At 39.9% G+C, this 22,264-nt stretch overlaps 1 protein-coding gene across 1 annotated transcript in view; it reads right to left on the bottom strand.

Moving 5' to 3' along the window:
* Itgb1 (integrin subunit beta 1) overlaps positions 1-13,331 on the bottom strand; it is a 49,746-nt gene extending 36,415 nt beyond the window's left edge. Inside the window, exon 1 of the mRNA XM_034522487.2 lies at positions 13,008-13,331. The gene's annotated coding sequence lies outside the window, so the exon portion shown is untranslated. The remainder of the gene's footprint in view (positions 1-13,007) is intronic.
* Between the last annotated feature and the right edge of the window lie 8,933 nt (positions 13,332-22,264).

The raw sequence follows: 22,264 nt of genomic DNA, 5'->3' as shown, positions 1-22,264 counted from the left end.
GGAATGTAGAAACAGAGCACTAGTTATCCTTTAGAATGTATTAACTTAGCAGATGATCAGCTTCCACCAGCTGGCATCTGAAGCCAGATTTCCCTACTCTGCCGTAACCCATCTCTCTAACTTTTCCTTCAACCGCTGTACTTGGAAAGTATCTTGACTTACAGTTTTCTTTGTTATGTTACATAAAACTACATATCAAACTGGAACACAGAATCTAGGATAACCTAAATCTGTGTTACCAGGTCATGGTCAGTCATATTTGGCTATAGAATGCACTATCCCTTCTGAGGTCCAAGATGTGTTTTACATCAACACAGGACATGGTGTACTAAAGACACCTAACTGTCTAACTATAGGGAGATAGCAGGATAGAAGCATGTGTAGCACAGGTACACATGGTGTTGGAGAGGTAGCTGAGAGTTTTACATCAGGATCAGCATGCAGCAGGAAGAGAGAATGACACTGGGCCTGGCTTAAGGGCTTGAAACCTCAAAGCCTAACCCCAAGTGACACAATCCTCCAACAAGGCTACACCTACTCCAACAAGGGCACTACTTCACAGTGCCACTTACTATGAGCCTATGGGGGCCACTTTCATTCAAACAACCACAAAAGTCTTTATCAAAAATATACATTTTATTTTTAAAATCTAAAAGTAGTTTAGTTCTAAGATTTGCATTATGTGCTGAAAATAGCAGGAACTGAGTAAGAGCAAACATGCAGGCAGGAACCAGATTGCAAGAGGCTAAACTTTGATTATTGTCACAGTTGAGAAACAGAAAAGCCTGTGGCAAGATAGAACATGACTATATAAACACAGCAGGAAATTAGGGGAGACCAGGATAGGGACAAGATTGACATCTTACAGGCAGGCAGAGTTTATCACACATGTCACAGACATGTGTTGCCTCATGTCTATAATCCAAACACTCAAGAAAAATTAAAGCAAGAAGAATGAGAATCAAAGGCTAGCATGAAATATATGGTCAGATGGTGAGACTGTATCTTAAAAAAAAAAAAAAAGTTCATTGTGTCAAAATGTACACCACAATAGCAATGAGGAAACGCAAACAAGTCTACAGCTAGATGGTTTAGGTGATTATAGGCTCTGATATTTGTTTAATTAAGGAAAGTGGGGACAGATGTGGATCTCAGGAGATAGGCTGGAGTTAAAGATATGCACAGAAGAGATCATTATTCAAGTGAATATACACAGTATTATAAAGAAATGAAAACTTAGGAAGAAAAGAAGGCTGAGAGCAGACTAAAAGTAGCAAAGACATGGAAAGGAAAAAGACAAATGATAAAAGAGAGGCCGCCCTGGAGCAGAGCAGTCACTCAGGCTACTGGAAATGTATGACTCTGAATATGGGCATGCTAGTTTTCACCACAACAAAGCCACTCCCCTATCAATTCCTTCTCAAGTTGGAAACCAGGATAACTGAGGACACAGGAAATGGACAATAGCACTATGGAGAAGAGATGTGGGCCCAGTAGCCACTGTACACACTAATTTATGGAGATCCATTCTAATATTTTACTCATCTGTAACTACTTTTAATATTGGTCTTCCCTCCAATGGATTGGGCAGGGGTGGGGGTGGGGGGCAAGAGAACAAGATCTTAGTGTCTTATTTACAGATACAGCACCAAGTACTTGGCTCAAAGATAATCCTCAACCTGAATGTCCCCTCCCTGAGGACTAGCTTTCATGGTACCAAAGAGCACCATGCAAGCTTCCAAAAGAGGGAAGCAAACAATAGTCCTACCCAGCTATGACGCCTACAAACCCCAACAACAAACAGCATGGCACCATGGAGAGAGATAACCTGGTTGGTTATTGTCTGACAATAATTATTAAGTCTAATTGAATGTAGCACCGTCTCAACAAGAGAAAAACCATGTTCAACAAGAGGGAAACCATGCCTTCTACCGAAAATCTAGCTAACTACTCAGTTCTTGTGAAGTCATAGTTACTGGAGGAGAATCTACCACCTCTAGTTTACCAAACCACCATAATCACTAAGAACAATCTATAAATGTCTGTCCTCATACTCACAGATAAGTGTAGCCTTCACCCCTCAACAAGGAAACTTCCCTTTGCAACCAAGGCCACTACAGAAAACCACAAAAACTCAAAATACAGAATTGTGGAGCCCAGTCCCAATGGATACATCTACAAAAACACACCTAAAGTTCAGGGAACATTGAGGAAGAGGCAGCAGAAAGACAGTAAGAGCCAGAAGATTAGAACATTTGCTGTTAGCTTGTGTCTCCTAGTAACATCAGAAGCTACATTCACAAAGCCTCTCCAATATAAATGCCCAAACATGAGCTGAACAAGGATGACACCAATGGGCATGTCAAACTGGACTGAGAAAAGCCCAGAACTATAGGCAACTAAGAAAAGCTGGGATGGGAAAAGTTAGTCCTCTCCACAGAGAAGAGCACAAGCATTGGCTGTCCAGTTCCAAATGATCAGCCCTGAAAATATACACACGTGTAACATTATATAAACTCAAGTTATACTTAGAAATATATACATATACTGCACATATATTCATGCAATAATAATCGGTTTAAAAAAGAGGCTATGAATTTAAAGGAGAGCAGAAGAGTATATGGGAAGGTTTGGAGGCAGGAAAGGAAAGGGAAAAAGATAATGCTCAAAATGTTATGCTGGACCTTGTCCTCTGACATTACTCAGGAGCTCAGAAAGAAGACCACCTCTGCTATACAGATGGTTATTTAAGCCTTACAGATGAAATCGTTACCTGATCTTCTGAACTCAGAAGGTACAGCCTGATTTTGAGCTTAAGTATATTTTTGAAGGTCCACTTAGCCACTATTTTCTAAGGATGAACATCCATCTAGAGTTAGAATTGACTCAGACCACAGAAATGAAAAAAAAAAAAAAAAGCTTATAATGTTTTATGAGTTTATTTAATAAACATTCAAAGTGAATGGAGGCCAACAAATTATCTTAATTTCTAAATAGATACCAGTTTGTATCTTGTTCCCACAAAAGTATCTCATTAAGATTTTTAAAAGCATATTCAATTTTTATCTAAGGTATCATAATTCATCCCTGAGCAAAATATTCTTTTTTTTGTTTTGTTTTGTTTTGTTTTTTCGAGACAGGGTTTCCCTGGCTGTTGGCTGTCCTGGAACTCACTCTGTAGACCAGGCTGGCCTCAAACTCAGAAATCCGCCTGCCTCTGCCTCCCAAGTGCTGGGATTAAAGACATGCGCCACTACCGCCCAGCTGAGCAAAATATTCTTAAGGATAGCTTACAAATAATCCAGTTAGTAAGAAACAGACCCACATACTTCTCTTTATCCATACTTATGCCCTTCTGAACTTTTAAAAAATTATTTATTATATATACAATGTTCTACCTGCATATATGGCTACAAGCCAGAAGAGGGCACCAAATCTCAACACAGATGGTTATAAGCCACAATGTGGTTGCTGGGAATTGAACTCAGGACCCTTTGGAAGTGCAGCCAGTGCTCTTTACCTCTGAGCCATCTCTCCAGCCCCCCTTCTGAACTTTTAAAGACTTAATTTTTTAATAAAATATAAATAATTCACCTGGTATTTCCTTTTACTAAGACAGGATCTCATTACAAAGCCCTGACTGACCCGGAACTCTCTATGTAGATCAGGCTAGCCTCAGACCCACAAAGATCTGCTTTCCTCTGCCTCCCAGGTGTTGGGATTAAAGATGTGCACATCCTTTACAAATGAAATCTTTTAAAACTTGATATATACAGATTAAGTATTCCTTATTCAAACTACATAGGGCCCAAAGTACAGGACTTTTTTCAGATTTTGAAATAGCTACATGTAGTAAAATATCTTAGACCTGGGTCTAAATGTAAAATCTCCTTATGTTTAATATATAACTTACATACATGCCTGTATTGAGTATTAAGTATTCAACTGAATAATATCTGCATACTAATGACCCCTAAAGGGACAACAGGTATAGAATTTTTTGTGCCATATTGACATTCAGAGATTTACATCACTTAAAATTTTCAGATAAAGAATATTCAACCTATACTATTTTTATAGAAATCCATTTTTATAGAAATTACTATTTATACTAATATTCATATTAGTATAAATAGTAATTTTTTATATTTATACTAATTTTAATTTTAATTTTTAATTTAATTTTAAATTTTAAAATTTTAAAATTTTAATTTAATTTTTAATTTTAATTTAATTTTTTATATTTATACTAATTTTATTAGTAATTTTTAATATTTATACTAATATTTATACTAATATAGTAATATTTATTGCTATTTTTATAGAAATTACTCTTAAAAGGAAAAGGACCTTAAAATTAGGGAGATTTCTCAGTCTGCAAAGTTACTTGCTACAGACATGTATGAGGACCTCAATTCAAATCCCTAGCATCTGTGTTAAAAGCTGGGTGTCAATGGTGTGTGTCCATAATCCTAACATGGGGAGTGGTCAGGCAAAGGCGAGGGGACCCAGGGGGTTGCTGTTCAGGCAACACAGCCAAATCCAATCTCCAATTCAGTGAGAGATCTCCAAAGTATAAGTTAGAGAACAGTTGAAAAACACATCCTCTGTCAATCTCTGGCCTCTACAAGGAATGTATAAGCCAGTTCACACAAAATGAAGTGCTCAGCAGTTGGAGATGACGATCAGTAGTAAAACACTAGCTTAGTGTGTGCAAGGCCAGTGTTCAATCCCCATTCCCCAAAGCTATGTCTGCATTGGATAATATCAGTAGTAAAACATTAGCTTAGTGTATGCAAGGCCCTGTGTTCAATCCCCACTCCCCAATGCTGTGTCTGGATTGGATAATAGGATAGAGAAATCAGCATTTAAATACAAGGATAATCTTTACACACAAGGAAGAAGAAAACAAGGACAGTGTCTTACTACCACTAAAACACCTTGATCAAAAAGCAAACTAGGGAAGAAAGAGTTTATTCAGCTTACACTTTCAGATCATAGTCCATCATTGGAGGAAGTGAGAACAAGAATTTAAGCAGGGCAGGAACCTGAGGCAGGAGCTGATGCAGAGGTCATGGTGTGGTGCTGCTTACTGGCCTACTTTCTTATAGCACCTAGGACCACCAAGCCCAGGGGTGGTACCACCCACCATGGGTTGGGCCTTCCCCCATTGATCACTAATTGAGAAAATGCCTTACTGCTAGATCTCATGGAGGCATTTTCTCAGCTGAAGCTCCTTCCTCTCTGATAACTTTAACTTATGTCAAGTTGAAACAAAACCCAGCCAGTACAGACAGAAAAAAGAGGCTAGGTAATCTAAGATAGGAATGTTAGTTGCAGCTCACTGCAGCCTACCATCCTGTAGGTACACAACAGTCTCCCTAGACAGCTTCCTAAATGCCAGCCAAAACTCTACCCTGACTACAAACAAAAGACTTTTGAAGAACTCAATGAAAACCCTTTCTAACCAATAAAACATTTGTCTGAGCCTAATAAACTCCTACAATGAAGGTTTTTGTTTGAAGCTGAGTATAGTTCATGCCTGTAATCCCAGTACTTTGAGGCTAAAGTAAGAGGATTTCTGTAAGTTTGAGGCTAGCCTGTTCTATACAGTGAGTTCTAGGTTGGTTAGGCTACAGTAAAATAGTAACAATAACAACATCAGCAATAACAGTAATAACAATAAATTAATAAGTTTGATCCAATTCTCACAAAAAAAACCTGATCTATAAAAACTCTCAACACAAATACACAAATAGATCTCTTAAAAAAAAAATACATGTTGATACATCAAACCTACAATTCATGACGAGTGATGATTCCACCACCCCAAGGAAAATGAGAATATCAATGTCCTCTTCAAAACTCATAAACTCCAGAAATATAATCAACAAAACAAGATCAAACCTAAGGTGTCACACAAAATACAAACTACCAAAGGAAAGGAACAGACTACAGACAGAATATGTGGTAACAGAAAACTGACATCTACTTCCATGACCCTTACCTGAAAGAAGGGCAGCCCTATGGGCAAGTGTCAAATTCAAATCAGACACTACAAAGTTAACCTAATGACTGTCAAAGGATGAACAGAGTGAGATTTTTGGTTTCTTTAAAAACCCAGTAATGTTATGTGAATATGTTTTTGTTTTAATTCCAGGTGTGGGATATTGGGGCTGCTTCAGATTGTCCACAGCCACTAACTATGATTTCTCTCTTGCAAATAGTCTACGTTTGGAATTCTGGGGACTCTGGAGAGAATGTAAATGTGAGTGCCCCAAGAGCCTGTGGTGGCAGCTGCTGGTTCTGCTTCTGCCTTTGCTATTGCTGGACTGCTGGTTCCTGAATCCTGGATTGCTGGTTGCTGGCTAGAGATATTCTGACCATGAAGACTGGACTTGCCCCAAGGAACTCAATGCACCTAATCAGCAGGAAGTAGTCCTAAAGAGGTCTATGCCCCCTTTCCCCTCTAACCTTCTTTCTCAGCTACCTAGTGTTGGGGGGGGAGGGCGGGGGAGGGAGAAGGAGGGGCTGGATGGGATTAGGGTGAAGGGTAGTAGATATAAGAAGCCAAAAAAGTAGCCCAAAAGGTATAACTACAGATCGATTTTGAAAATAAAACATTTTAAGAAAAGCTATAAAACCAAAATATAAACAGCCAGTCTACAGTGAGAAAAGAAAAACTGCTTCCCAGTTTTTACAAAACTAAAACTTTACAAACTAACCTAGTAAGCTGTCCCTTTATACTTTCTATATATGCAAATTTTATCTTCCTTTCTTTCCTGTTTTTCTTTTTTTTTCCCTATGAATGGGGAAAATATGAATTATCAAATGTTTCAGTTGACAAAATTTACTTTGTTCCCAAATGTAAGTGTAAGAAATCTTGAAAAAGTTAACTACCTGGGCACTGGAGAGAAAGAAGGCTCAGTGCTCAAGAGCACTTGCTGCTCTTGCAGAGGAATTAGGTCCTTATCCCAGCATTCACACCTGGCAGCTTACAACCATCTGTAATTTCAGATCCAGGAAATCCTAACACTCTCTTCTAGCCTCTGCTGGCAGCAACACACACACACACACACACACACACGGTTCACATGCATACATGCAGGCACACAGATAAGAATGAATGAATAAATAAATAAATAAATAAATAAACAAATAAATCTTTTAAAAAGAAAGTTAACTGTTAATGGTATCAAAAGCATTTTCTCTATACATAATTTCAATTAGGAGGAATTTTGAGTTACATAATCTTATCTACTGGTTTCCAAAAAATTTTTCTTGTTAAAGTTCATTTCGACCACCACCTTTTATCCTATCTTCCTTCTCTCACCCTGGTGTGGACAGAACAAGCACAACCCCAGCATACTTTATACAACAAATGCCTAAAAAGCAAAGTACAGGGCTGGAGAGATGGTTCAGTGGTTAAAAGCACTGATTGCTCTTCCAAAGGTCCTGAGTTCAATTCCCAGCAACCACATGGTAGCTCACAACCATCTGTAACAGAATCAGATGTTCTCTTCTGCTGTGTCTCAAGACAACACTGTACTCATACATAAAATAAAACTATAGAAAAGTCACTTCATTTCTTATTTGACTCAAGAGTAAGCTAGGAGTGACACCTATTTCAGAATTTGGGAAAGGATAAAATATGACACTGGTGGATAAGTTTTAGCAACAAATATTTCTGTACTGATTTTCTTATCATTGGGGCTGGGGTCTGAATAACTCTTTAATATGTGTTTCTCAACTTGTTTTGTTGTTCTGTGCTAGAGATTGAACCCAGGGCCTTGCAAGTATGAACACAAGAGACACTCTACCCCAAGAGACACCTCCAATCCTTTTAAAGCCATGCTTCCATACTTCAGGATAATTCATGTCTATTATATTTTATTGCATTTTCCAAATGTAACATTAGACTACTAAATGTACAGTTTCAAATTTCAATATCTTAATAATTAAATAATACTCCACAACTGACCTCTAAGAAGGTCAAAAATCATAACAAAATAAATCATATATAATCTATAAAATACTGGAGGCATTAGAAAGCTATTTGCACCCTAATTTCAGAGTATGAAATTAAATATTCAACAAGCATGTAGACTGTGAATATGTTTTGTGCTTCTAATGGCATATAGCAGAATTTGCATGTAAATATTTTCACCCTTCCACTTGAAATTACATTCCTTAAGCAAAATGCAATGCAAATTTTGTTCTACCTTTATGACTTTTAGTTGTTTCTTTTCTTTTGCTCTCTTTTAAATACATCTTTCATGTCATCCACACCTTAGGTCAGCTCATTCCTCACTCAGACCTCATCTTCTCCATCAAGCCTTCCAAAACTACTTGAGCCACTGCTGACCTTTTCCTCAAAAAACTGAAGAGTATCATCTGGCATAGTACACTGTATAAACTATTCTTTGTCATGTTTTCCTGAGTGGAACACAATTGTCCCAATAGGGAATACACTCAAATTCAAAGACATCCCGACCCCTGGATCACACTCACTGAGCACATGTCTTTGCAGTGGCAACCACTCAATATACTGACGAGCCACAATGCAATGCACAACCTGACAAAGAGCAGCCAATAACAGACATGACTAATCATCCCTGGCACAGATTCTTCCCAGTATCAACGCACAGCATCTATACTTTCTTATGACACAAAATGCTTGCTCAGGGCAGAAGAGAGGGCTCAACAGTCAAGAGCACTTGCTGCTCTTCCAGACAACCCAAGTTCAGTTCCCAGAGCTATTAGGTGGCTCACAACCTTCTATAACTCCAGCTCTAAGAAATCTAAAGCCTCTGGCCTCTGAAGGAAATTGCACCCATGTGTACAAAGACATATGAAGACACACATACCTACACATAATTTAAAGTATTTTTTTTTTAATTTAAAGAAAATGGTTTCTCGTGAAAAAACAAAAATTGTACTCTGCAGTGATCAGGCCACTACCTCTTATCTCGAAGTGAGAGCAACAGTGCAGATGTGAAACCAAAGCCCTAGGGAGTGGAACACCAATGTTATATAATAATCCAGGGTCAGCACCTGCACTGAAACCCAGGTTTCCCATGTGAAGCCTCAATCAAACTGGGACTCTGATCACTGCTCTGTGGAAATAAACTAGTCTTTAATTTAAACATGCTAATTGCTGGAACCCCCCACAAATTCCTACACTCTCTAAAATGGCCGGCAAAGGAACCAAAAGTTCAAAGAAACTAGGAAAGTGAATGCCTTTCCCTATTCCTCTCAAGGGCCTCTCTACTCTACACTCTGGCGCTTTTATTTGCAGCCTATACTATCAACCAGCATTGATAGATGAAAAATTCCCAAATCCTAGGCCCCATGGCTTTTAAAAAGCTCAGCATGGTAGATCCTACCCTCTTGTAGTAGCACTGCCTCCCTGGGTAAATGCACCACCTGGCCATTCACCTTTCTATTTCCCTCAACATGAACCCCAGCTCACTGATTCCCCTTCTTAAAACAGCATAATTCTTGTTTCCCCACTGGGATCTATAATCTTTCTGAGTTTCATCTCTGTCACTACAAAAAAATTGGATTAGCCATGTGCCCATTATTTATAAATTAAAATACACATCTTTATAGCAATTCAATAACATTATACATGATAAATACATTGAACTTTTAAAAGCTATAAACAGAGACTGGTCTTATAAAATACTTATACTCTTTCTTACAGTCTATTGTGTTATTTTACATATACCAGGGGTTAGAAACCTGTTATTTTGAAGCCTTGGTAAAATGAGATTGCTCCTACAAGAGATACGTATGTATGAGTATATATACATACATACATACATATATATATATATGTGCTTCTATTTATAAAAATTTATATTTGTAATATTTAATATGTACATGCATTTATGTGTATACAGATATGTACGCATGTGTATCTGCTCTCCTATAAATTTAAAGGAGCCTCTTTTCTCATGTATACACTTTATGATGATATACATGCTAGACATATTGGTAAAGATAATTATTATCTTCTAAAGCCACACACCAAAAACAAAGTTTTCAAACTCTGAGAAATTTACAATATACATGATAGACATATTGGTAAAGATAATGCCCCTATCTTCGAAAGCCACACACACAAAATAAAGTTTGCAAACTGTGAGAAATTTACAAAGTACAGTTTTATTCTTTTTCATACAGCTCCTGAAAGTGAGGTACACTGCTGTCACCTACCTACCTCAATTTCTAACCAGTCAAATTGTGTGGACTGTCCTTTAACCTCAGCACACTTCCGATTTCTGAGACTGTATACTGCTACTACTTTACTTTAGATCTGATCCAGAAGACTCAATTACTCTCTTTCCTCCCTTTATCCTCACATTCTTGATTACCAACTATTTGACATATGATAAACAAAAAATCTGAAAACCTATACCTAAAGTCCCAATAAACAGTAATATAACAGGAAACACTAATCAACTCCAAAACTAATTTGCAGACAAGTGGTAAAAGCTTATTTTAACATATTCACAAAATACAATCTTGGATTCCATCCATAATGAATCTTCAGATCAGCTGGGCTTGTTATACATCAAAAAATTTACATTTAAATTCTGCAAAAAAAAAAAATCCTCTGAAACGTTTACTAATTTCAACATGTTTATCTCACCACGCTGGTAACATAGTTAAGAATATTAGTGCTCATACATTCACAGAACACTAATAAAATTATTTTCTCCAAACAACATACTATGTTATATATCTCCCTCTCTACCTGTAAACCAGGGGAGGTGGGGGTCTCTGTTAGAAAAATGCCAGACAGTAAAGGAACTACATTGACAAACATCTGTCAAGTCAATTAATTTTCCTAATAATAAACAGTGAGGAGAGGTGAGCAGTGTTTGTGGAGTTAACCAACACAGAACTACATTTTCATTTCATTGATGTTGATTCAGAACAGATTCAAATTAGGCTGACCAGAAAATTAAAGACAACTGGTGTTAAAAGTACTAAATCCAGTTATTTTTCAACTTTGTTAATTCTGTACTTTTCATGTACAGAATACTGAAGATTAAAAACAACCTGGCGGTGTGGGGAGACAGATGCTCAGTGGTTAAGAGCACTACTTGCTCTTCCAGAGGAACTGGGTTCTATTGCTAGTACCCACATGCCAGCTGACAGCCACCTGTGGATCCTGTTCCAGGGGATCTGACCCCCTCTTCCGGCCTCCACAGGTGCTGCACGCACACAGGGCAAACTTACAAGCAGGCAAAAAAACGCACCCACATAAAATAAACAAATCAAAGCCTTAAAAAAAAAAAAAAAAAAGGAAACAACCTCAGTGAGATGGCTCAGCACATGAAAATGCTTACCCCAAGCTGGGCAATCTGAATTCAATCCCTGGAATCCACATGATAGTGGAAGAAAAGAAGAAACCTCACAAATATATCCTCTGATCTCCAAACATGCATGTCATGGCATACACCCACACACACACAAATAGTTATAAATTAAAACTAAAGAAACCATCTTAATGCAGAACTTCACATCCTCAACAACAGACTCTTCAACTGTAGGCCTGTAAATTCAACAGATAAGCTAGAAATTGCTTTCTACTCACATAAGAACTAGCATTCTAGTATCTTCTACTCTCCCCAAGTGCCTATATACAACATACCAGTGTTTCATCCATTTTCTATTTGTCATTCTATCATCTGTGGTCATTAACCATGGTTGAATCAATCAAACTTCCTCATAAACATGGATATCATACTGCGATCCTTCCCTTCCAGCCTTGATGTCCTTCAGTATGCAAGAGGTAACTTTCAACTAAAGTTTCTTAGTCCGTTCTACAGATTTATCTAGGATATGGCTACTGTAATGGCTGTATGTGATTTAAGAAAGAAATCTAATCAGAATTCATCTGTTTGTCCTATGCAAGCAACAACAACCACAACAACAAAAACAAAACAAAAACTTGGTCATACTACCCTTTTCATACCCAAGTGGATTGGCAGATCCAGGAAACCTTCCTAATGTTACCAAAACATTCTGAGTTTGTAGATCTTTTTAAGGTAGCAAGGAGCAAAGAAAAGTAACCAATGTAGATGAAGCATTATTGTCTAAGTTGTGGTTTTACATTACTTTACTGTGTCTTTTTTTTTTTTTTTTTTAGACAAGGTCTTACTACAAAGTCCAGACTGGCATGGCACTGCCTTGGAACCCTCTTGCCCTATATCATGCCTTCTTTATTTTACATTAGTAAGGTTACTCAAAGTTCAAGCATAAGCTCTGGAGGTGAGCCCATGAACTCTCCAAATTACTTATACTCCTGCACCTCAGTTTCTTCATTTGTAAAAGGAGATAAGCAGTCCCAATACCACCATGGGTCAGGGTTCTGCAGTGAGGTCAGTACTTGTAAACACATGCTGGAAGCTGGGTCTGACCTCGTATCACAAGTATTACTATAATTAGTGTAGGAGCTCCTTTTCTCTTTTAAAGATGAGGAAACGGAAATAGTATAATTTATTACTCGTTTTACCACCGAGTACTAGGCTTCAAATTAAAAGTTCAAATTCACTGTGGCATTCGGAATCAGGGCGGTCAATAACCCAGCCTGTCACTAGGAGGCATGAGAAAGGGTAGTAGGCAGCCACAGTACACGAGGCCCCGGGTGGACACCGCCTCGCGGACCACGGGCGCCGCGGCCTGGTTCCCAGGATCCCGCGCCGCGCTCGGGAAAGACGCCCACTGGGCACAGACGGACCTAACCCCTTTGAGGTCAGAGGGCACCGCGATCCCTGTTGCACCCACCCTTGCACTGCCACGCCCCGGTGTGACAGGCCAGGCTCGCGATCTCCCTTAGACAAGGCCGGGCGGGGCGGGGAGCAGCAGCCGAACGAGGCCGTGCGCCCCGGTCCCTAAGACCGGACTCCGCCCGGCCCAGGCCGCAGAGACACGCCTGGTTAGCCTAGTTGCCCAGAGCCCGCGCCCGCAAGTCCTTACGCCCGCGGCCTTACCTTTTCGCAGCGTCCGCCCGACACGCGGGCGGCCCGGGCTCCGCCGCGTTCCGCCTCTCGGAGGGTCTCGGGTCCGTATCGGCAGACCTCGGCCTTTCGGAGGGTCTCGGACTGGCGTCGTCGGGCCTCGGCTTCTCGGATGGTCTCGGGTAGTGTCGGCGGGCCTCGGCCGCCCCGCGGGTTTCAGCGGCTCTTCAGTGAGTGGGCGGAGACTCGGCGCGCCTGTCCCTCAGGAAGCCGCCCGGCCCCGGCCCCAGCCCCGGCCCCGCCCCCGCCGAAAAGATCTTTCTCCCGGGTTGCCCGTCCTTTCTCTCCCTCCGGAAACGCATTCCACCGCGCCGCGTCAGCCGCGCCTGAAAAGGAGGGGGAGGCGGCAGGAAGAAGGAAGGTGGGGCAGGGAGCAGACAAAGGAGCCCGGCGGTTCGGCCCTTTCTGCCGAGAGTACAGCGCTGAGCCTTCGAGTGCGCCGGCCGCCCGGCGGGAAAGCCCAGCTGCAGCCTGTGTCCGGTCCCTGGGCTCCCAAGCCAGACTTCTCAGTGGGCTGAGGGCCAAGAAGGATGGGGTGTTCTGCAGGCAGCACTCGGACCCGCCCGGTCACCCTAAAATTGCAGACTCCCGCTCCACCCCTGCTGTGCCCACCCTGGCCGCCTGGGCGCTGCTTTTGCTCAGTTTTCTATCTGGGTAGCCAAGTACAAAAAGGAAAAATGTTATGTTTGCAGATTTCTTTTCTCTTTTCTGGGAAAAGAATTGAAAAGAAGCTAGCCAGTCTCAAAATCTAAATGAGAAGCTTAAAACTTGGGCTTGCCTCAGCATGCTAAAAGCTGTGTGACAGCAGGTGCCATCAGCTTACCCAAATAGTGTAGACTGCCAGGAGGGACAGGGCACCCTGCCCTAGAGACAGCTTTCATTGCTGAGTTTGTGAACAGGAGAAGTAGTGTTTCTGTTCTGGAAGAGTAAAGCTGGGGTGCCCCCCCCAAAAAAAATCACTATGGAAAAGTTATATGTTGCCCATGAGCAAATCAAATGTATTGTTTAAATTTTTAATAAATGAGCATCGTTTTTCTAATTAGTAAATGACCGAGTTTAAGAGGCTACTTCTGCATCAGCAGCCCATCGGTAAAGCTCAATGACGTTGCCTTTAAAGGCATTGATCTTACCACTTCAGAGTTAAACCATTAGCCCAGTCTCTGCACAAGAAACAACTTTATAAATATACTTTATCCATTCTTGGCCTGCGCTGTGTGAGCTTTTATGCGTGTGATTTGAGGAGGCGGTAACAATCTACCACAAGATCCTGAGCGAGCTTCATGGTTAGGCAGCTCTGAAAATCAGTTCCTCAAGAATAGCTATCAGGTGCTGAGAGACACAAAAGTAAATATAGTGTTTGCATTGCTCTCCCAGGACTCAACCAAAGCTGACAGAGGAATACCAATTTACATGTAGAAGTCATGAACTTAGAAGAAAATAGAAATTAGTAAGTTCTGTAATTGCTCAGAAATGTAGCTATACTTGAATTCATAAAGATGTTAAGAGATGGACAGTTACTTAGCTATGTAAAGTACTTGAACATTGTTCTAATTACTTGTCTCACTACTGGGACACAATAACTGACAAAGTAACTTTCAAATAATGAAAGAATTTATTTTAGCTCACAGTTCCACAGTACAGTCCATCTCAGCAGGTAAGTTGTAGTGGCAGAAGCTTGAGGTCATGTTATACCCACAGCCATTTGCCCTGTGCCAGGAGGATTGAAGTTCTGCCTGGGCAAAGAATATAAACTGCCTCTGGCTTTTACAAATTGTAAGCCTTTCTCTGCTGCAGTGTTACTGTGTTGGTTATTCTCCCCAGCAATAGCTATTGCAGCTATTTAGTAACAACCCAAGGGTAGAGATAGAATTCTTTCAGTGAAAAAGACTGATATACAAGAAATAGTTAAATGGGCCATCAAAAGCCCCTGTCCTACATTTTAATGCCAGCATTTGGGAGGAGTCAGAGGCAGGAGAATCTCTGAGTTCAAGACCAGACACATGCACAGAGCAACTTCAAGGAAAGGAAAAGAAGGAAGGGAAGGGAAGGGAAGGGAAGGGAAGGGAAGGGAAGGGAAGGGAAGGGAAGGGAAGGGAAGGGAAGAAGAAGGGAGAAAAAGGCTTTGTCTTTTCCAGGATCCTTCATTGTTGGCATTTCTCTTGGTGCTAGAGCATTTTCTTTCCTTCATCAGGATTTCCACTGCCAGCTACAGACTGAGCCTGAGTCTATGAAGGTGAGCTAGTTCAAGCTTGGATACATTTTCACCCTGAGTGGTCTCTCAGCCATGTTTTGCTTCTCCTCAACATCTTTGCTGTCTTTCTATCCAGCTCATGTATTACAATATTTGAGAAGTAGTGGAATTTGTAATGTCAGACAATTCATATTTGAGGCAGTCAGAGATGAGATGTGCCAGTTTTTCCAAACCACAGATTTTCTTCCTTGTTAGACTCCAGTCATAAACAATCATTATCTACATTATTCTTGTTGTCTATGTACCAGATAGGGAATAGTCTTCCTTTAGTCACTATACATACAATCGCCACTTGGGGTCTATTATTGGTTCTAGCACTAGAATCTCAAATACAACTGTCATGGTAGACTAATCCTCATTTTGGACCAGGGTATAGGGGAAATGCAAATGTGATCTTACTTGTAACATACGCACAGGGTATTTCATGTCTCCATCTTTATTAAGAGAAAATGAAGAGCACTCTACTTTCTTGTAAGGAAAACAATTTTTCCACTTGGTCTGTGTATCCAAATTAGCAAAATAAAAATAGTTTGCTGAGTTTGGCATGACTTTGGTGGGGGTGGAATGACATGGCTCCTGCCCCAGGGACAGGGCCAACCAGGCTAAAGTAGCATAAGGCTTGTTTGTATAATAATGTACATATTTTTATGTTTTTCCTTTGAGGAATGTCCTCCCTGTTAACCTTAATGATTCCATGATAATCAGAGACAGGAGTCCATGAGGTGAAGGTGTGGTTAATGTCTTAGCAAAATGGTAAATGCTGGGACCTTTAGGACAGCCCTTAAGGCTGTGGAAAAGAACTCTAAATACATGAATTTGAAAATATATAATTTCTCAACTATGCAAAAAATAAGGATGCAGAATGAATTATACGAGGAACTTTAAGAATGTAAAGGAACAAAGGCAGCTGCATTAATGAGCCAGCTTGTCAGAAAAATACAAAGGCAGGCAGATTCCGAGTTCAGCGTCAGTCTAGGATGGAGCAAGTTTAGGCCCAGGCATGGTAGGCAATTTCATGGTAGGGTCCCACCCAGCTAGCTTATCATCAGTGTTTAACAGAGGCAGGCAAATCTCTGGATTCTTTCACAATGTTAAAAGAAAATGTGTGCTTGCTACCTCCTAAGAATTAAGGGGTTGGGGTTTCAGAATGTTGATTCCTAAAATAATCAAAAGGAGACCTGGAGTAAATGACTGGATTGATATATAAAAGACTCGGCTTATGGTCTGCAAGAGATAAGTTATCCAGAGAAACTTTTAGAATAGCAGGAGAAAAGTCTCTGGAGAACTGTTTCGAGCAGAAAATAGACAGAGCTGTCTGGAGATATCCAGAAAGAGCAGAACACAGAGAAGAAAACTAGAAAGTTGTCTTGAGCAGAATATAGGCCACCAGCTTTGACCCAGGGTTTGACTTTGAGTCGTTTGTTTGCACAGTTCCCAGACACCCCTTCTCTCAGAACCCCTCTCCAAGCCAGGGCTGGCCCTTGGAAATAGGTTACTTTGTCCTAAGAATGGCACTTTTTTCTTTTAAAAAAATATGTTTATGAATATTTTGCCTGCATGTGTGTATGCACCATGTGCATGCCTGATGCCTGGGGTGTCTAGAAGAAAGTGTCAGATCCCATTTTAAAAATGTGAATCTGGGAATTGAGCATAGCTTTATAGAATAGCACTGTAGAGAGAATTTCTTGTGTATGGTATAAAAGCCTTCACCTAAGGCTATGGCCAGTGAGCTGAGGCAGGAAATAGGAGGTGGAACATCTGGCAGACAGTGGGGGAGGGAGGGAGAGGAATTCTGGGAAATAGTCAGGTGACAGAGATCTGCCCTGAACTCCGAGGAGAGGTAACTAAGCAGTAGAAGTACATAGTCTAGAATAAACTGAATATTTGAGATATGAGCTAGATAGAGAACAGAGCTGAAGCTTATGGCCTGAGCATTAATTTATGAAATATTAAGTCTCAGAGTTGTTATTTCAGGGAACTTGGGGCAGCTGCATTTAACAGCCTTCAACTACATAGCATTGCAGGATCCATCCCCAGCACTGAGGAGAAATGAAAACACAACTACAAAGCTAAGCACACGTTAAGTGTGTGTGTGTGTGTGTGTGTGTGTGTGTGTGTGTGTGTGTGTATGGGAATTACTGACCTTTCATAAAACTGGAAAAGGTGAAACCATCCTCTCAGTTCTTACTTTCTATGTCTCCAAATAAGGAAATAAGGTACAGAGTCATATAACGCAGAAAAACTGGAAGTTCCTTGATTTAGTAAGTTTTTGGCTGGGGCTTGAGAGTTTCTATTAAGTGATGGCCCTCAACAGTCCATAAGAACAACTGTGAAAAGCTTGTCTGCTATACAGCCACCTGCTGGGCATACACCCTATGTGTCAGGGTATTTGGCTAGCTTTTTTAACTTCCCATTTATTTATTTTTGTGATAGTTGCTTTGTTTTTTCTAATTTTGTGTTTGTTTGTTTGTTTGTCTGTTTTTTATTTGTTTTCCATTATGGAGATAGAATACACCCAAAGCCTTTGCTCTGAACCACACTTCAGCCGACTAGGTTGTCTTAAGGCATTAGGCAGCCCTTCATTTCTCTGCATATGTAAGAGTATTCTGAAAAGTGGCAGAATACTGGCTCATTCTTGCCATTTCAGCTAGCCAGTAAGTCTTTCCCATTTCCAGGTAAGTTGGTAGTGCCTGGCTTAAGGCTTTATACATGGGTGGTATATGAATAAGGCTGTCAGCTCTGGCCCTGCTTCCTGTACTCCATATATAGCATCCCTGCTTTTCCTTGGCTCAGGCCACAGAGTTTTGTCTCCACTGGGTGTGAGCATTCCTTGCCAGCAATCAGATGCTGAACATTTTTAAGGGCCTAGAGGGAACAGCGTTTGGGGGCAGCTCTCTGTGAACACTGAGTTTCTCCAGCTGTAGAAGGGAATGTGCTTTCCTAAATAAGAAGGAATATGCCAAACATGAGCAGTTGAACAGCACTGAAGTTATTTTTGGGAACCAGGGTCATTCCTTACAGGAAATGAGATCTACAGAGAGGGCTAGTGACTATGAAACAACATTGTATCTTCATTTACCTTCTCCATTAGCTGGAGAAAAAGTACTAGTTACAATCTTGAATTAGAAACAGCTTTTTAGGCTAGATTAAATGAGAAGTAGGAAGGATTGCTTTTCCTAAAGAGCGGAATACATACATACATACATACATACATACATTCATACATACATATCATTTACTGCCCCCAAATTAATCCTCACATCTTACATTAGTGGAAATTTTTGCCCCACTAAGTCCTTTCTTCAGGCTGATAAATGAGATACCATTGAGGCCTCAAAATTTGTAAGCATATCTGCATTATTCTAATTTCAGTTTTATCTTAGTGGCAACATATTATGAATTATTATTTAAGTACATTATATAAATAGTCCCTTTTATAAACAAGGTGCGTAAATAAACATTGTTGTTTCTGCTCTGGGATCTTGAACTTTGTATATCCATTAATCTTACCTGAAACAATTTCAAAATATTAGCTAGTTCTTCCAAATACTTTTTTATAAAAGGTTTACATTGTGTATTATTTATATGTAGAAATAAAACTGGACACAAGAGCAAACTATAAAACCGAGGAGCTTTCTGTGCTTGCTGTTTAAAGTTAAAAGTGAAAGGGAAACTAGAGTTTTTTATTTCAGATTTTCAGCTTAAGGACTGTGGGTGTGGGTCAGTGATAGAACACCAAGGTTCAGGGTTCAGTCTCCAGCACTGAAAAGAAAGTCATCATTTTAGACAGTAAAACTGAAAAGTCTTGAAGCTATATCTGAAACTGATACAGATTGAGGTCTGAAGTGCACAACTCTGTAGAGCACTTGCCTGGTAAGTGAAAGATCCCAAGTTCAATTTGAGCACCAGAAAAAAATAATAAAAAGCAAAAAAGAGTAAGAGCTGGAGAGATGACTTGATATGGAAGAGCACTTGCTATACAAGTATAAGGTCCTAGGTTCAGATCCTAGCACCCAGATAGAATGCTGGGCCTGGCCACTGGCTGTCACCCCAGGACTGTGGGGATTGGAAACAGTAGGATACCTGTGGATTACTGGCTGCTAGCCTAGCTCCAGGTTCAGTGAAAGAGTCTATCTCTCAAAAGAACAAGGTCAAAACTGATAAAACAGAATGCCAGTATCCTACTCTGGCTGCTGCACACATATGCACAGGTATGTACACACACACACACACACACACACACACACACACACACACACACAAATTCACCACAAGCACTAATACATATGTACAAAAGGTTAAAATGTTTTTTAAAAAAAGAGTAAAAGTAGTCCCTGTTAGATTTTTAAGGATAAATGTAAATTCCATGTCCTACCATTTTTCACTTGGTTCTTTGCACTACAGGCTCTGAGATAGTCTGCTTTAAGATTTCTGTATGTCAGTGGCAGATGTCACAGACATCTTCCTCTGCATTCACTAGACCTAGCTAGCCTAGATAAGTTTTATTTTATGTTATGTGAGTATACTGTTGCTGTCTTCAGACACACCAGAAGAGGCATCAGAACCCATTACAAATGGTTGTGAGCCACCATGTGCTTGCTGGAAATTAAACTCAGGACCTCTGGAAGAGCAGTCAATGCTCTTAACCTCTGAGCCATCTCTCCAGCCCAAGCCTAGGGAAGTTTTAAATGGGAAGAATGTGGGTCTTTGTGTGATTTTCCTAAAGCGGGATGAGATGGTTTCAGTCTGAAAATGTTGACAATTCTGTTTATCTTTTTTATTTTTTCATAAACCTGACTTGTCCTCATTTAAATACATTTATATTAAAATCCCCTATTACTGCTCTGCCTTTATGATATTAAAAAAAAAACTTTTATTGTCTCTACCCAGTGTGGCTAAAATAACAATTAAACTGTTTTTTATTTTTACATTGATGTTTTGCTGCTGAAATAAAAACACTTCAATAAAAATAGAAATACCTGCTTTATGTAATCACAGGAACTAAAATTTACACTATTTTTTTTAATTTTATGTATTATTGTTTTTATGTGATATGGGGATAGTGTGTGGGTGCCATGGTACACATGTTGAACAGAGGACAACCTTTGGAGTCAGTTTTCTTCTACATTTACATGGATCCCAGGAATCAAACTTAGGTTGTCAGGATTGCACATCAAGTGCCTTTGCACGTTAGGCATGCTCACGAGCCTTGAGCCATATATAAAAATGATTTGTTACTTTTATTTAAGTGTATAGATATATGCCTACAGCGAGTGTGTGTGTCTATGTGTGTGTGTGTGTCTGTGTGTGTGTGTGTGTCTATGTGTGTTGCCACTGGCAGCCAGAAGAGGGCATAGTTCCCTTGAGATTGGCACTGCAAATGGTTGTAAGCCTCCATAACTCTTGAGCCATCTCTCCACCCTGAATTTCCTACCTTTGAAACAAACTCTTATGATTGATTGAACAGATCAAATACCTTGAATAATTAAGTGGTTTTGGTGTTGTTTTGTTTGTTTGTTTGTTTGTTTGACACAGGGTCTCAGGTAATGTAGCTTGGTGTTGACGTTGCTATGTAGTCAAGGATGACCTTGAACCTCTGATCCTATCCTACCAGATGCCCATCTTATAAGGTGCTTGGGATCCCAGGACATCATGCAGGCTAGTCAAGCACTATGTAACTGAGCAATATCCTCGACCTATGTTTTGTTTTTTTTGATGGGGAGACACTCTATGTAGCATAGATTGGTATCTAACTCATAGTCCTCCTGCCTCAGCCTCCTACATTCTGGAATTTCAGACATGTACCATCATGTTGGGTCAGCTGTCTCAAATTTTAAAATGAAGTTATTAAACTGTAAAAAGATAAAGAAAATGGACTGCAGTGACACAGGACTAGAATGACCTGTATTTTATCAGCCAGAGAAAACAAAAGACAAGAGACTAAGTTACTGAGATTAGAACCCAGACAACCTGACTCCAGAGTTCACATGCTTATCAAGGTGATTGCCTCTTTTGATCTCCTGAATAACTTTTCAGAAACAGTGTCTGCTCTGCTCCTACACCACTGTAGAGGTCATCCTGGCCATTTTCCAGGGAGGAAGAATGAAAAGGTAGTTTATCTGTATGAGTAAGCCCAGTTTCCAGGATCAGCACTTGCAGTAAAAATGAGGTAACATTCTTTGTGTTTCTCTTTTAACTGAAGAGCTGGACATGAGTATGCTGTTAGGACTTGGACCCTAAACAACATGGAAAGGGCAATATTATAATTCTTACATATCACTGTAAAAACCATGATGAAGAGTATCCAACCTAATTGTTCCAGATTTTGTAGTTATATACTTTTATTAGAGACTATATATATATATATATATATATATATATATATATATATACCAACTTTCTCAAGGGCAGTGACCATCCTATATGTGTCTAACAATTTTATAAGTGGAATTATATTACTTTTCTCTACACTTAATATGAGGCCAGAAACTCTTTTTCATTAAGATGAGGCTATCAAAGCAAAACAAAATAACCCCCAGAACATAACAAATAGGATAAAGATTCGAAGAAATTGGAATTCTTGTGTATGGTTGGTGGGCATGAAGATAATGTGACTACTATGAAAACAGTTGGTCCTCAAATAATTGAAAATAGAAGTAGTATAGGACCCATGGGTTCCACTTTGATTATACTCTGGAGAACTTTATCTATTTGTCCATCTATCTGCCTATGTAAGACAGGGTCTCATGTAACCCAGGCCAGCCTCAAACTTGCTATGTATCTGAAGCTGGGATTACAGATATGTACCACCTTTATTCATAACAGCATTGCATGTCTTGGCTGAATGGTGGAAGCAGCTTGTGTGTCCACAGTATATGGATACATAAACAAATCGTAGTCCATGGCAATTTTAATTGGATGGTATTTCATCATGATGGGAAAAGAAATCGTGCTACACACAACATGAATGAATGTGAAG

Source organism: Arvicanthis niloticus, chromosome 18 (assembly GCF_011762505.2).
Source record: "Arvicanthis niloticus isolate mArvNil1 chromosome 18, mArvNil1.pat.X, whole genome shotgun sequence".
Classification (NCBI taxonomy): Eukaryota; Metazoa; Chordata; class Mammalia; order Rodentia; family Muridae; genus Arvicanthis; species Arvicanthis niloticus.
The sequence above is the reverse complement of the archived record's forward strand: the minus strand, read 5'-3'. Positions and strand labels throughout refer to the sequence as shown.